The sequence below is a fragment of the Harpia harpyja genome, chromosome 1 (assembly GCF_026419915.1).
Source record: "Harpia harpyja isolate bHarHar1 chromosome 1, bHarHar1 primary haplotype, whole genome shotgun sequence".
Lineage (NCBI taxonomy): Eukaryota > Metazoa > Chordata > Aves > Accipitriformes > Accipitridae > Harpia > Harpia harpyja.
Window position 1 is genome coordinate 38,232,889 of NC_068940.1, and position 16,297 is coordinate 38,249,185.

Sequence of the window (16,297 nt, forward strand, 5' to 3'; positions counted from 1 at the left end):
CCTCTTGGTTGCTATTATGGATGCTACTTGTGTTCTCCAAGCAGATTAGTTTTCATCTGCAATGCTCAAACTCATTAGGTTTCTAACTTAGGAGTCAATGTTTCTCACTACCATTTTAGGAATCCAACCACCTCGCTGTAATGCTCTTGGGTTGACAGCTGTGTCGGAACAACTATATATTTCTCCTTTCAGAAGGGAGGCTATTTCTCTGAGCAATTTTTTTAGGCTCTTGTAGGAATGCTTTTGTCTTCCCTGGTCCCCAGAGGCAAGGGAAGAAGGTTTTAGTTTAGCTCCCCTACCCCATCATTAGCACTACAGAAAAAAGAATTGTCATTGGAAGTGGACATCATTCAGAGCCATGGGAGCCAGGCCTGAAAACCATGCATTTCCTTTACGTTTTTGGTAAGAAAGTGTTTCTAAATACAAAAGCAATTCTAGATTAATTGTCAATGGCCTATTTGCCATGATGACACAAAACCAGAAACAAAAGGATTACTACTTAGGAATCAGAACTTCTGGAGTTTGCCTAGTTTTTATATTCTTGATTTGAGTTGGTCTGAAAGTCTCTTACCATCATGGAAAACAGAAGTGAAAACAGGATTTTATGAAGACAGGATTAATTTGCAAGCATCATTTTCTACACCCAACACTGACTAAAACTAAACTCAGATCTTATCTACTGTAATTTAGAGGATAAAGTAAGCAAGCTATTGGTGTTAACAAGCAAACTGGAATTAAAACAGTTTTTCTACGACTTAATTCTTATCTCAAGTTAAACTTGTTATATAAGCCTTTAGAAAGTACAGTCAGTTAAAGCAGTTTTAGACACCAGCTTGCCATATGTTATGTTAAAATTAGACTGACTTTTTTTTTAAAAAAGCAACAAATTTATGCATGAAGCATGTCTATTCAGTACACACAGATTTTGAGGAATGCTTTTGCTTATCCAGTAATCTTTGCAGAAAGTACCAAATAAAGCTTATTAGAAAAAAGAAACCAGTTCAGAAGGTAATTTTGAAGTTAATCTTGACAATATCTCATAGAACAGTGAACACTTTACACAAATTAAGCTCCACCAGCATTGTTTTCCAAATTTTTATTAGTGCAGTTATTTCATAGTCTGCAGAAGTACAGTTAACTGCAATGATTTTTAGGTTTCAGGATAGAATTTATAGTAATTTTTACAGGATCTGTACAATGATCATATCTCAAGGATGAACAAAAAAGCATTCTGAATGCAAACAACAGCACGCACAAAATTCTTGCATAATGGAGAAAGACAACTTTCTTGGAGGGCAAGAAAAAGGGGAATACATATGCTAGGCAGACTATAAGTAAACAACTTACAGAAAACTACAATTACTTCATTCCAGAGCTCATGCCTCTTCCTCTGAGGAAGCTTTCAGTTTGAATTCATACAAGTCATAGACATGATTTTAGCGTAACACATCCCACATGCCACCTGAAGTGTTCCATTGTGTCTATATATTCACACTGTTTGTTTGATTTAAAAAGTAACGGACTGGTTGCACTAAAAATGTTATTGTACCTAGTCTGTCAGTGTGATAAATACACAATATAATTTTTAAAAGTAATAACATGGGTACCATTGAGAACTAGAGACATTATAAGCTGGCTAAAAATAGTAATTTGAATTCCTAGCTTAGTCAGCTTGGCAGAAACAGCTGTGTTCACTGTAACCTCTAATTAGTTTGCATATTATAAGACTTCCAAAGGTTATTTCCCTCTCAGAAACCTACTAAATTAGCCTTCACAGCACAATACTGTTACCATACCAAATGCAACAGCAACAGATTATTCAGACTTTAGAGACTTACCACTATTTTTCTGTAATGTTTCATTTATAAAGGCATATATTCTTATTTGATAAGGTAAAGGCAATCTCCTCTCTATCTGGAGCATTCAGAAGAGCCTGTCTTGAAAGGAAAAGAAAAGGTCCAGTTCATAGCTGCTTGCTTATGAACATGTACTCCTTGTTTAAAGAGCTCTGAAATCTATTTTCAGTAGTCATTGCACAAAAGTGTTCACGTAACTCCCGTATCTATTCAGCAACAAAAGCATGAAACAGATAGACTTGAACATACCCCCCAAACACAACACACCAGAACTGCCATGCAGGTGTAATGTGAGCCCTCTGTGTTTTAGAAAGTGTGACCTACAGGTTGGTATTTTGGAGCCATTTTTGTTCAGATGATGGAAGAAATGCATTAGAAATCAAAGGGGGGGGTTTAGCCAATTTAATACTGTATCTTGGCCACACAGCCCAAGTTTCTGTTACATAATCTTCTGAATACATTACATTACATAGGTGAGACTTTCAAAGTGCTGACTGTCCCACCAACAGTCAAAATATCATTGAATTTACATGGCAGAAGTAGTGGCAAGCCAATGTTGAACATGCTTGAATATGAATTAATGTCAGATTTTAAAATTAAAACATAGGTGGCTCTACATGTACCAGATTCTTACTCTGCAGAAACAGGTATATCAGTGATGAAGAATGAAAGATGGGGAGCAACATGCATTATCACAGTGTTTAGAATTGACATTCACAAAATAAGTCATATTTAAGCCATCATGTTTTTGGTTTATACGTATTATGTCAGTTATTTTATTAGTATTTTTATAAACAAGAAAGTAAGAGAATAATTTCTTGAAACATTTTTTTATTGGTGAAAGCATATTTTTAAATCTACTTTTTCTAGAGACAACTATGAAAAACTACCGTAACGTAAAAATCTGTGTTAAAACTTTAAAAGAACAAGCAAAGCAATACCAGTAAATGTTTAATATGAAAAAGAAAGGACTCAGTTCTAACACAAGTAAACTCTGTTCATTACTTTGAAAAACCAAGCAACTGCAGTCAGAGTTTAAAGCAATTTTTTTTCTCTCATGGCTAAGGGACGTCACTCTGCATAAATTATTTCATTCACATTGGATACTCCAATAATCTAAAAGCTAAATAAAACTTTCTAATATATTTGCAAATGTTAAGGGAATAAAGTCACATCATGATGATGATGCAGCACATATTCAGACCATGTCAGTATTATTTTTGTATTTAGAATACTATGGAACAGGGAACAGCCATATTTCCAACTTTCTACTAATTCCACCAAAATCTCAAAGTTATGAGCTCGTTTGTAGAGGAAGTACTAAAACACAGAAGAAAGGAAGTGGCAGGAATTGTTAAATAGGAAGTTGTGAACTCTGCATTACCCATTTAAAAAAAAAAAAAAAGAAAAAATAAACATACATCATATTTAGTGGTAAACTTCATTTCCTTGAAGATGTTTGTACCATACGTTGTTTTACTGGCTTTCCTGAGATGCAATTTTTAAGTTAAAAGTGTGAGGGGGATTACTAGATTTATTTAGTATCAAGAAACGCTGTTCATTCAAAATGATGAACCATATGTTACAACAGGTACCAGCTCCAAAATGTAAGTGGGTTGCCCTCCTGCATTCTGTTTCTTCCCTACAAATTAGAGTATAATACAAAATACCAGCAAGTTCTAATCTATGGCATAAGAATGCTTCACTCTGTTGGCCATTAGTAAGAACACAGGCAATAGAACTAAAGATTCGTTCTGCCAAAGCATACTCATTACACAATTACGAAAAGCTTTTTACCATTTCTAACATAATGAGATTCAAGTTTAAAGAGAATGTACAATTAACAGGATTGCACAAACCACGTTCATGCCTCTGCGTGCAGAGAAAGGCCAAACTTGAGCTTTGCTCCTAAAACAGAACCAGCAAATAGTCATGCTTTTAGTAGTCATGTTTTTCAGCATACTGCCCAAATCTGTATTTGGGAACTTTAAGAAGCTGTAACTGCTTAACTACCATTCCCAGAAAGAAGTTACAAGTATGCTGTCTTAAACTAATTTCAAAAAAGACTTTTGGACTGAAATTTGAAGAAACACAATGGCTTACAAATTCACATGAACAGCTTGTTTCAGTTGGGATCTGTTTAACATGGCTGTTGCTGTTATAATCACAGATGCCCACTTCACTGTACTTATAATATTCAAATTTGGAAAGGAAAATTTTAGTGATGATTAAAAGCATACTGAATTCATTGAATGGTGCAACCTACGGGTTGCCAAGCTACTGCAATGCACACAAAAACCTGCTGAGAACAAACAGTACTGCTGAAAACAGATGTTAGATAAAGCAGAATTAGGATACTCCTGTTTTCTCACAACTGTCGTAATACGTGTGTAGGAAACCAATGTAAGCTAAGGTAGTTTTATACTAAAGCTTACAGCTTTCTAAACCTGAGATGATCAGCTCACAATCTGTGGACCAAATACAGTTTTGGGGATAAGTGAAACACTGATGCCATTTGCCCTATCCCTACAAATACAAGCCTACGTATTTGTTTACCTGACCATATGACTGTCAGGTCATGTAAGGGCTGAACAGGCCACATGACAAAGGCACAAGCATGTTGGTTGATGACTGGGACAGAACAGACCGTCCAGCCTTCACATGGCTCCAGGACAGAATGGTTGGGCATCTCTGTTCTACACCAAGGTTTAACAGAAGAAGTTGCACTTAAATCTGAATGTTTATGCAACTACTTCCAGAGCAGTAAACTGTTCTAAGACAAAAAGAGAAAAATCAATACTTTTTTGGAGAGAGAAACTTAACCCTTAAATGCTGACAGCAGAGATGTAATGTGACATTCAGAGAAGTTAAGCTACTTAGATCTGAGGTAGGTTTCTGAGCACTTTGCTTTACTAGCTGCCCTTCACACACAAATAATAATGCATATTAAGTCTTTAGTCACAATGGATATCGATACTGCATTTTACTTACCATAAGCATAGCTTCTAGTGTGTCTTAGCATTTAGTTTTCACACAGCAAAGGTGAATAAAAGTATGTCTTCAGAAAAGACAATGTGTAAGAAAGTCTACCTATGGTCAACAAGCCTGAGAACTTCCTGTGGAAAGATATGACCCCTCCCTTAACCCAAAGGCAGCCATATCTTAAATGCTAAAATTTACCCTATATGTTATTATTTCTCCAAGTTGCACAGCAATACTTTAAGACACTGACAGAACCAATCCTGCGTTACTAGAGATTGTTTTAACTGTCATTGCACTGAGAGAGAGCTTTCACCTCCAGCTGTGCAGGTCATCATCTCCCCATCTGAAAGCAACCAAGAGTTTAAAAAACAAATGTCAGTGTTAAACAGGCACATCACATAATGAAGATGAGCTTTCACAGACATCCTAACACAGGACAGATTAGCACTCCGCACTTCAGTACATGAAAAAGACTGCAAAACTCGACAAGCTAGGCCTTCAAAGGACTATTTAATCTTCCCCATGCTAATGAAACAGATTTGTGAGTGAAAGTAAGTTGCATGGATCAGATGAGACAAACAGTTTTGCCACTTCGTGCACCTACTAATACTGCTAGTTTAAAATAATTCACGCTGAGAACACCAACTGATTTAGCAAAGCCAAGCAACTATCATAACTTCTACCTCTACAATGACAGCGTGCTCTCTGGAAATGCACCACTCCTGTTACTCCTCTTTTACAGCCCAGACACAGGGCTGTACCTAACACACCCCACCCCACAGCTCCACTAGACTCTTGCTCATCGTGTTCTACTTCCTGTCAGCCAGAGACAGTTATCAATCTTAGCCACCAAATTATAAAGCATGTGTAGTTATCTCAAACCCTCATTTGCAGTCGTAGTACATATCTGGAACACTTACAGAAAAAAAAAGTATGAAATGCAGTAACTTCCAAACATCTTTAAAAATCCCTTCACCCCTATCACATGCCTTGCCATTCCCCTGCCCCCTAAAAGACCATTACACTGAAGGCTTCTGAGCACTGATCCACAAATAAAGGTTATCAACCATTAGAATCACACACAAGTGCCTCCTCTTACATAAACAGTGCTGAGGGCAAAGCATTTTCACTACAAGATTGGATTATTTTTCTCTAAGTATTCCAAGACAGAATTTTGCATGTAGAGAGATAGTTTTATATGGAGAACACACTGTTAGCGAAGACTTTAGTACAAGAAAACCCTAAAGATGTACACATTATTACATGAAAACAATAAATGTTTGAGTGCTTGCTCCTAACTAGGTAGCAATATTAACTTATTTAGCTACTCTTAAAAAGATAATAAGTACATAACAGTTTTACCACCCGAAATCCCCACTTCATGTGGCAGAGAACTTAGCAGACACAATGGCAAATAAGAGATTTCCTGCTGTCAGTCAGTTGCAGAAAAGTAGCCTGTACACTGGACTGTATAAAGCAATCAAATAAAGCCTATCATAACAGACTCATTCCTAACAGAGGTTCTGAATGGTAAGCTTTCCACACATTATAAACAAGAAATCAATGAGAAATAAGGCATAAGTCAGTAGTTTCCATGAAGTCCTTCTGCTCTGCCTGCTTCTTGACAAGCTTTAAAAAGACGTGTAAGATTAGACCTCTCCACTAATGCTCTCATGTCGGCTAATAAATCCAGTAACTTAGCAGCTGTAAAGATTTTACATATTTTCAACCTCCTGTTCCAGTCTTTCACTGCTACTGAAAACAAGATGAGTCTGATGGACACAGAACAAACAAGCTCCAGAACCTCAGGGTACCCCCTGAAAACAGCCCTATTCCTGAGCCTGCCTCCACAGAGGACAGCTGATCGCCTCAGGGTTTTGAACCTCAGGCTGCTTAGACCCTCCCTTTCCCGAAGACAAAACCACTCATGCTCACCACCCACCTCTGCTTGCCTCTACCAACCAGAGCCAGACTGCCACACACTCTTTCATAGTTTAGCTGTCTGTTAACAGGTGTCAGTTATCAGAGTGATTGTTAGAAGAACCAAAACCAATTGCTATCTAAAGAGAAATTACTAATGAGCCATCCATGTAATATTGCTCACTGGCAAATCAAACAAACAACCCTCCCAACTCAAAATTGCATTTTTCTGTGAACTACCAATTCAGCCACAGCTGATGTTGTAATATGCAAGGACAAAAAGGATGGGTTTGTTGGTTAACAACACATGTTGTCCTTCACACATTTACTATACTAGTTTTGAAACAGTACAAGGGCAGATCTGCTCTGGTCATGAAACACTTCAGGCCAATTCTGAGGAAGATACCAATACTGGGAATGAAAACATTGTACAAGTTGAAACAAGATTCTTGTTCGTGTCATCCTACAGACACTGCTGGGCACTGTGCAGTTCTAGGTAGCAACTGCGATTCAATGTGAAAATTCTCCGTTGTCAGAAGTTGAAGAAACAAGTGACAATGTTTATTCCCTTTACAGTTTTAATTAAATCGGAAAGCAACAAAAACATTTCCCAGAGTTGTGTAGCTGTCCACTCCCCCATCCTTTGCTGGTTAAAACTCTCCCCATTTTTTTCTTCCATTTCTGGAAATATTCAGAAAATTTCTAAAATGTGTGTATATGTATTTTGGCTGTTTAATAAGCTATGTAGTATTTTTCCAGCTCTTGCTCCAATGACCCACCCTCTCCTTCTTTCCAAAAGAAGTTCCTCTTACTAAAACTTCTTGCTCATGTCAGAGTTCTGTTTTTCCAGTAGCCCCCATCTTTAGTCACTTACGCCTGCGCAAGGCAGAGCAAGGATGTACAATTCTACACAAGGATGGCAGAGTTTTAGCCCTACTTTAAGCAGCTGCAATGACTGTACAGAAGACAGTGGAAAAAATAGGCCCAACACAGTATAATGGAATCGAGATCTTCTCAATTAGTATGGGTTATTTTTCCTGTCAGAAAAGGAAGTATACTCTTCCTTAGTCAAAAATGCATTTTTAAAATAGATTTCACATTTTACTTCCTGTGATCACATTAAAAGGTCACACTGTTTATGCTACTGTAACCTGTTACTGTGGGATTAGAAATGATATAAACAAGCAATTCTCATTCAAATGTGCGCAAGGGAAGAAGGTTATGAGAACATTCCTCTTTATGTGTAGACCACTTGTTCCAAATAAATATAAAGAATCTGAGAAACAGAGTGTCTTTTGTAGAACAGCTCACAGCATCAAGTACTTGATGAATCAAGCATTTCACAGAAGCAGCATAAAATTCTGGGAACTTGAGATACAAGAAAAAGCACCTGAAAGATCACAAATAGAACAGTTACTTTAAGTTCAAAATACTGCTATTTAGTAGAATTTTTAACAATAAATTTTTTTTGTACAAAAAGTATAGCGAGCTTTCTTCCCAGAGGGGACAGTTTCCTCTCTGCCTGCAGCAAGATCTGCGTAGCTCCACAGTCACCACCAGTACAGCATGGAAGTTTTTCTATAATTGCATATACTGGCAGAATGCAAAACTTGCTTTGCTCTTGCTTTATTTCCTATATCTACTTATGTAGAAACTGTTTTAAACTTCTTCTAAGTACAGGAAAAGGACTGCACCACATGATTTAAATCTGATTCAACAATCTCTTAAACAGTTGGTGAGACAAGTAAATCTTCCTCATCATTGATCTCTTCATCCTCATGAAGACATGACGCTGAAGGTGACTGTCTACCCCTTGAACCACGTGTTCCCAAAGCATCCACAAAAACCAAGAGCTGAGACAACTATGGAACTACTTAAAGGCCTGGATCCTAACACAGAAGGAAACAAGACGGCCTATATACAAAGTAGAAATCCAGTTTCAGTCCCTAACAATGGAAACAGGCCTCTGAAACGGGTCTTTAATGTATCAGTATGCTACTTAAGTAAATCCAGTATGAGATTAAGCAGAAAGTTTTTTTTATCTTTCTACTTTCTTTCATGAAAGATATGCCCAACTAGGAAGCAGGACTGTCCAAATATTTTTTCATTCATTTCATTAACAAAACAGCAACTAAATAAGGTACATGTTCAGTATCAGTGATACCAAAAAAATTCTGCTTAAAAGAATAGTATAATTTATCATGCCAACAAGGACAGGTAGGAGACAACAAGAGAGTATACATTAAAAACAAAAGCTATCAGAAAAAAACAAAACACGCACACAGAATTTGGGATGAATCGCATCTGACTTAGTGTTAATGATAAATATTTTGATTTAAAAAAAATAGAGACTCCAGCTACAACAGTTAAAAACACAGATCTCTTAAGTACGCTGGCTGTATTTATGCTGCTTCCACAAGTAGTTGCCCTTTACCAACTCATTACTCCACTACTTATGAATGTAAAGCCAACAACTTATGGAAATAATGTGTTTATCAGTCCATATCCTAGGATAAAGTTTTGTGCAAGGTGAAAGCATATGGAAACAGAACCTACAGAATTAGAAATAAGAAAAATATTAATTAAAAACCTTTCCAAAAGTTTCATACTATGCTAGCTCATTTTCCTTCCCAACAAGGACATCAGATTTTCCACTACTGTCCTGTGAACCTTTTTTCTTAAATGTAGAAAGCACAAACCCAATTTGAAAGTAGATCAGCTATCACTATTAGCAGAATCACATGAATTTCCAAGAATCACTTTTATCACTTTTTCTTAGTATAATGACAGGCAAGCTGTTGAATCTTAGCTGTGTTTTGCGTGGGTGAGAGAAAAAGCACATCTAAATTCACAAGGTTTGGTAGAAAATGAATTGGCATTTGTACTACATGATCTACAAAGGGAACACACAAAGGCATTTTGATGCTGTATCATAGTGCCTCTCCCAGCCAAACCAGCAAGGGCATGTCTACTGGCACTAGAAATATAAACAAAAAAATGTTTCTTGTGCAAATCAACATGAAACAAGTTGACCAATGACAATAAAAAAAAAAAAACAAACACAAACTCAATAGTAAGTGCTGTAACAGCAAAGCTTACAGATCAGATCAAGTTTATATTATTAATTACGAACATTGCAGAGAATCTGTTTCTATATTTTCATAAACTTGCTTCTTTTAGGAAAAAATGCATACATTGTTCACTAGGGCTGCTTTCCTCTGACAGTGATGCTGTACACACTTTTACAGAGGTGCAGATACAAACATTCTAGTCTAATCTAATATTTTAAAAATGAAGTTTTAAATTTATGTAATTCTGTAAAATGTCTGAACACTGACAGCACTTCAGGTCAGCACTGAAGATGATACAAAACGTTAGGCAATCCTCTAATGTTTGTCATGTATCTCAGTTTATACTAACCTTTTTCCAAAATGGTATTCCAGAAATAAGCAGAATTAAGTAAACTTTAATATGAAATCCTGCACTTGGGAACATTCTAACCAACCACGCCAGCTAAGGGGTCAGGGGTTTTTTTGTTTGTTTTGTTACTTTGTTAGGTTTATGGCACAATATTAAATTTTCAAGTATTTATCAATTTGTTGTTAATAAGCCTTCTACTCAACTCATATTTTGAAAAACTTTCACTCTATGCAGAGAACTTATCCCTTCCACTGCTGGACAAGAGGCCTCTCTTTCAAAAGAGGAGAACAAAATTGCCAGAAAGATTATGGTCACAGGAGAAAATCCTCCTGTGATGCTGAATTGTCTGAAGCATTACAGGAGCTGAGCTTTTTGTCACACAGTGCTAACCTGATTCGCAGGTACTTAAAAAAAACCAAGAGCACAAACCCCAAAAACCCTACTAGAAAACTACTTAATATATTAATAGTAACAGAATACTGATACTGTATGCAAGTTTTTGGTTCCTTCCCTTCTGTGTTACAAAAGGCATGAAAGTAATTTTGTGTTTAAAAAAAAAAAAAGCAGCTCTCTAACACTTTACTGAATATAAATCTCATTTTGCATATGGGGAGACTAAAGAAAAAACTAGTTTATTTGACTATGGGAAAACAAATTCAGTGGCATTATCTGGTGGCTGAAACAACCCACCCAATTCTCACATTCACTGGAGTACAAGCAATAGCATGACTTGAAGCTTTTACCCCTTTTTATAATTTTTTTTCTTTTTTTGGTTTGTAAACTCTTTTCTTCTCCATTTTCTTTTCATTAAAAGATGTCCACTTTGAATCAGGCATGAATTCTGAATTTTAAGGAATCGGTTATTATCCTCAGATATTTAATGAGGCTAAATTCACAATCCAAATAGATTATTATGTCATGCTAGTGACACAGATCTAAAACCTGAGAATTCAGATGTTTACAAGAAAGTAGCAGTGGTATTTCAGTGTAAAACACAGCTTAGAAAGTCTCAGCCAAAGAGAACCCTTGGAGAAAGTCCATTTGCAAAGCAAGTATTACAAGAAAAAATTTCATTTTAATGTTTATTTAACTATAGGATGAACCATTAATTCAAACCTACCCAGAATATTTATAAAGTTACTTTAGTTTCAAAAATACTTGGTCTACCACTACCACATTTTATTCTCTACTTACGAGGGCTATTTCTATTTGAATTTAACATCATAATGTTGGCCATATGCCAACACTGCATTCCCCTTAACTGTCAGTTTCCTTCTATATATGTACCCTTAGAGCAGACAGAGAAAGAAAGAGGAGTAAGTCACATGTGGAAGAACACACTAAAACCATAAAAACCTTCTGAAGGTGCTCAGAAGCAGGTATAGTGCTGTCTGCATGTTGTATGATTTCTACATTTTTAGCAAATTATATCCCCTTAATAGTAAGCCATAACAGGCTCCATTTTTCAATGTTCTACTTACAGCAATGCTATCTCAGAAGATTTGGATTCAAGTACTTAGATTTTAAACTCTGAAAAACAAGCAAAACTAAGCAGCTAAGTAGCCCCATATAATGGGACTTGCACAATCTCACATTTGCCATCAGTAGACACAATTGGTCTTGATCAGAAAGTGTTAGTAGTAAAACTAACCAATGCAGCAGAGTGCCCTGAAACATTCTCAATAGCACAAAATGTACTATCACTTGCAACTGAAAGTAAACTCCTGGTTCTCACAGAGAGGATATTGACTTTGCAAGCCACAGAGACTTAGCTACTTCATCATTGTTAGCCTCTCCCACACTTGTATCAAGATTCAGTGGCTGTATAGCACTGGAAAACATGGAATGTGTTTAGCTGTACCGAATGAAAAAAGAGACTCCCTGCAACTATCAGTTCTAAACTAGCTTTCCATAACCAGAGCCAATTAAGCTAAGCCTCGAATGAATCAACATAGCATGAATTAAGAAGTGGCAAGGCATGCATGCAGAGACCTGCATTTTCAAGTAGCAAGAACTGGCAGAATAGAGCACAAAGATGCATTTATAATAAGTCATGCTCACGCCACAGTTTATCTGCTGCAAAGAAGTTTAAAGTGTTTGAGCACCAGAGCAACAGAGTAACCCAAATGCTTATAGACTGCAGCAGCACAAAGTCTGAACTCTCACTGCAGCTTCTAAACCGAAAACACTAGTAGAACTTCCTGTTCATTTACTTTAAATACACAACACAACCACACTATTGTAAGTCTACAGGGTCAACCGTTTCACGGTTTACTTTCAACATTAAAATCTGTCTACATATTCTACAAATATTTTTCCAGAGACAGTGAATATATAAAAACTTCCCATGCCTTTTCTCTCTTGACAGAGAGATATCCAAAATGTCCACGATAGCCGCCCATAATCTGGGTAAAACTTATTAGCTTTCATAATCTGTAGTATTTTAGTTTAGCTCAGAGAGGTTTGGAAAAAAAGGAACATTCATGTTAATATTAGTTTAAAATACCCTCAAAAATTAACAAACTGAGAACAGTTATGTGTCTCTTACAGGCCTCAAACTGAACTGTAACTACAATTCAGCTTTCCAGAGCACACGCAGCAGTATAGTTAGTTCTTCCAAACATATCTGAGAATCTAGACTACACCCAGTTCTTTCTTATTTTATATTCTACTGACTACAAAAATTAGAAAAGAGTGCATGTTTTAGTTTAATTTTGCTACCTTCACATGGAAAACTCTGTATGAGCTGTTCCCATAGGTGTTTCTGTAAAACCAAGTGTCAGCTCTGCGTCCATCCGTATTGTATCCGATCTCTAGCTGAATGGTAGATCAGTAAATAATTCAGAGGTATCTTTACTTCTACTGATAAGCACATCAAAGTTAGTATCATTAGCCAACATACTAAAGTCAACATACCTAGTTTGTATAAACACAAGAAGTAACTCTACCTGTATTTGAGGGTTGTGTTTTTAAGATAATATCTCATTCTATCACCATGTGTAAGAAGTTAGAAACTAAAATACCTCCTAAAATTCTGAAACACTTCTGCATATAAAATTATTATGAAAATCTGATATCACACTCACTGTGAGCAAATGAAAAGTCAATGTTCCTTTGATATTCTAGACAAATATCTGTATCTTTTTCTCCCCTGCTCTAACAGCAAGCCTAAACTGTGCTTTTCTTAGCTTTGGGCTATTGCTTTTTTGTTGTGACATCTCCAGCATGAATGCTTTTCATTCCTATTGATACTTCTAATGACATTTATGCAGGGTGCGTATCATTCACTTACCCTTAAGCAGTTGTTTTCTGTGGCATACCTTTACCACAGTTATCACATTGCAAAGCTCACATTTAATCTGCTGTCCATTTTCCTTTAACTTACTGTTTTATGGAAGAGGTTTTTAATTTGAATGCACATTTCTTATGCTTAGATCAGGTCTCATTTTATTAGTTATCTTCTAAGTATGTTTCTCTACAATGCAAGCAATGGCCAGAACCAGCCCAGCCCTTTTATCTATTGGGTCTCTGAACAACCTTTACAGGATCTCATGGCTCATAGTTCTTGTAGCAAGTAAATCTAGATGAAAGTAAGGGACAGTACTGGGTATTTAAAAAAAACAACAACAAACACACACCAAAACCAACAAAACCCAACAAAACATGGAGAACTTCATCAGTATTCATCCCATTTTGACCAGCTGCAGCAGAGAATAGTTCCACTACACATGCAGTGCCCAAGACACAATTGTCACAAAATCACCTACACGAGGTCTTCATTTTGAAATGTTTTTGTCTCCAACGTGTGATTATTTACCCTTAAAAAAAAAAAAATCTAAATTTTATTCTTTCACAACTGTACTATTATCATAGCTGAACATAGCTTCCCCTTGTCCAAAAAAAAAGAAGCTTGGACAATTTTAACCCTTCAAAGTCACGTGGCACCCAGACAAGTCTCCTTGTAGCCATCCTTCCAATTAGCTTCACCTCCCTGTAGCATTCATAATTCCTCCTCCTAGATGTCGTGCAGTTCTGTACCTCTAGATAATAGATTTAGCCAAGAAACAAGAGGAAGTGACTGTTAGTAAATTGCATTATGCTTCACTTGGAATACTGGTGAACATTTTTTGATTTTAGCAGCTACAATCGTAACACCTAGATACCAGAAGCCTGTGGTACAATTAACTTAAGGGAAGACTTTTTTCTGCATGAGTAACATACATTATTCGACTTACTCCATTCTTCAGGCAAAGACCGGTATTTGTAGGAAAACTGCATTGTTAATGTGATAGCCCAGACATCAAAAGCACGGATTACAGTGAAGTACATTGTTCTTCCAGATGTACATGATCTGCCAAGATGTCATTTTCAACAGCTGATATTTAAAAGCAGGAGATGCATACACTTACTAATCAATCTTAAGAAAAAAAAAAAAGCAAGCAAAAAACCCACCTCTTGTGCTTGTCAATAGTTGGATGCAAATCAAAGAATCACTTTAGTCTTTTTTTTTTTTTAGTTGAATTTTAGTACTCAAACAAACCTCATGCTGTGCCACAGTCTGAGCAGGCTACTGAGTCACACCATTCAAAGAAAGCAGGACAAAAATATCACTGAATGCTGATCCCACATTGAAAATATGCTACAGTTCCTCATTCTCCTTACACATCTCAATTCTGTGATTAAATTGTACCTGTAGAAATATACCACCTCCATTACAGAGCTATATTACTCAAAATCATTTCCTGAGCACTAAGCCTGCAACATACCAAATCGTCAAGAACAGTTAAGCAAAAACATAACATCATATATGCACATGACTTTCAACTGATACAGTTAGCAAGCACTGACACTCTGCAGGAAATTAAATACTCTAACAAAAAATGGACCTTCTGAAAAGCACACTCAAAATTTCATGCTTGTTCTCTAATTGCCAAACAACTGGAGATGTTCATCCCGCAAGCTACTACTTCTGAAACTTGCATGTTGAGATTCTGAAACTAGAGTCCATTTATTTCACTTTTATAAAACTCCACTCCTTCTTTTAAATGTCTATTGCCAGAGAAATTCATAGTGAAAGGGAAGCAAAGCCCAACTTCTGCGTTGCAAATATGAACTTAAAACTTATTAGTTTATGCAATATACCAGCTTAAACATTCAAATGAATTTTACAGTAATGCTGCCCGATCTGACTGAACACATCCGCCCAAACCATTCAGGTACTTCATCTTCTCTTAAACTTCATTTTTGATAAATGCGCAAAGAACTTTTTAAAGAGAAAAGCCCGAAATTCTGCTGCTTGTATATGTGAAGCTGGATCCGGTCTGCAAATATTCTCACAAGCATTCACGTTTGCCACACAGGTTTTTTAAAATGTCACAAAAAAATCTAAACGCAGTAAACGAAATAATAAAAAACAGTACCAGATAATTGCACAAGTATTACTAACAAGTTGCTTTCAGGCTCTGTTCTATTATTAAAGTGACTGAAAAGCTAGGTGCATGCAACGCTGCCCACCACTGTTTTTCTGTTTAAAAAAAAAAAAAAAAGACAAACACTATACTTAGATATACTCCCTCAAGGTTAGGAAGGGGTCAGTTTTAAAAGCTAACTTGAGAATTTATGTCCACGCTGAGCTCCAAGCGGAACCTGGAGCCAGAACAAGAGCGCGGCTGAGGGATCTCCCAGAGCAAACTCCTTCCAGGCTCGCTCCGCAGAGCGGGGCTGCTGCCCGGCTCCTGCCCCGGGCCGACCCCCGGAGGCACGGCAGCGCGGCAGGAGGCCCCCTCCCCTCCCCAGCCCGCCGCGGAGCGGAGCGCAGCGCGCTGCCCCGCGGGGTCCCGGTGCCACAACCGTGCCGCCGCGGGGGGTGGCGGCGGCCGGCACTCCCCGCCAACGCGAGCCCTGGGGAGAAGGAGGTGAGAGGGGCTTTGCTCCGCGGGGAGGGGGGGGGGGAGAGGCGCTCCCTCAGGGGGACAGAGCCGGGCGAAAGGGGAAGGAGAGCACGGCGGAGCGGCGGGCCAGCCCGCAGCGTGTTGCGGGAGGGAAGCGAGGAAGGGGGAAGGGAAAGCTCCGACCCAGGGAGAGGGGAGGCGGAGGGCAGCGTTCTCCCCGCAGGGCGC

The 16,297-nt window shown here is 37.6% G+C and overlaps 1 protein-coding gene across 3 annotated transcripts in view; it reads right to left on the bottom strand.

Moving 5' to 3' along the window:
* The window catches only part of PTPN1 (protein tyrosine phosphatase non-receptor type 1), a 47,148-nt gene that overhangs the window by 30,496 nt on the left and 355 nt on the right, over window positions 1-16,297 (bottom strand). The window contains exons 1-2 of one of the 3 annotated variants that reach the window (XM_052787829.1): window positions 13,564-15,880; window positions 12,900-13,040 (exon numbers count right to left, since the gene is read on the bottom strand). The exons of the other annotated variants lie outside the window; for them this stretch is intronic. The gene's annotated coding sequence lies outside the window, so the exon portion shown is untranslated. Of the gene's footprint in view, window positions 1-12,899; window positions 13,041-13,563; window positions 15,881-16,297 lie in introns of those variants that run through there. 3 annotated transcript variants of the gene reach the window in all.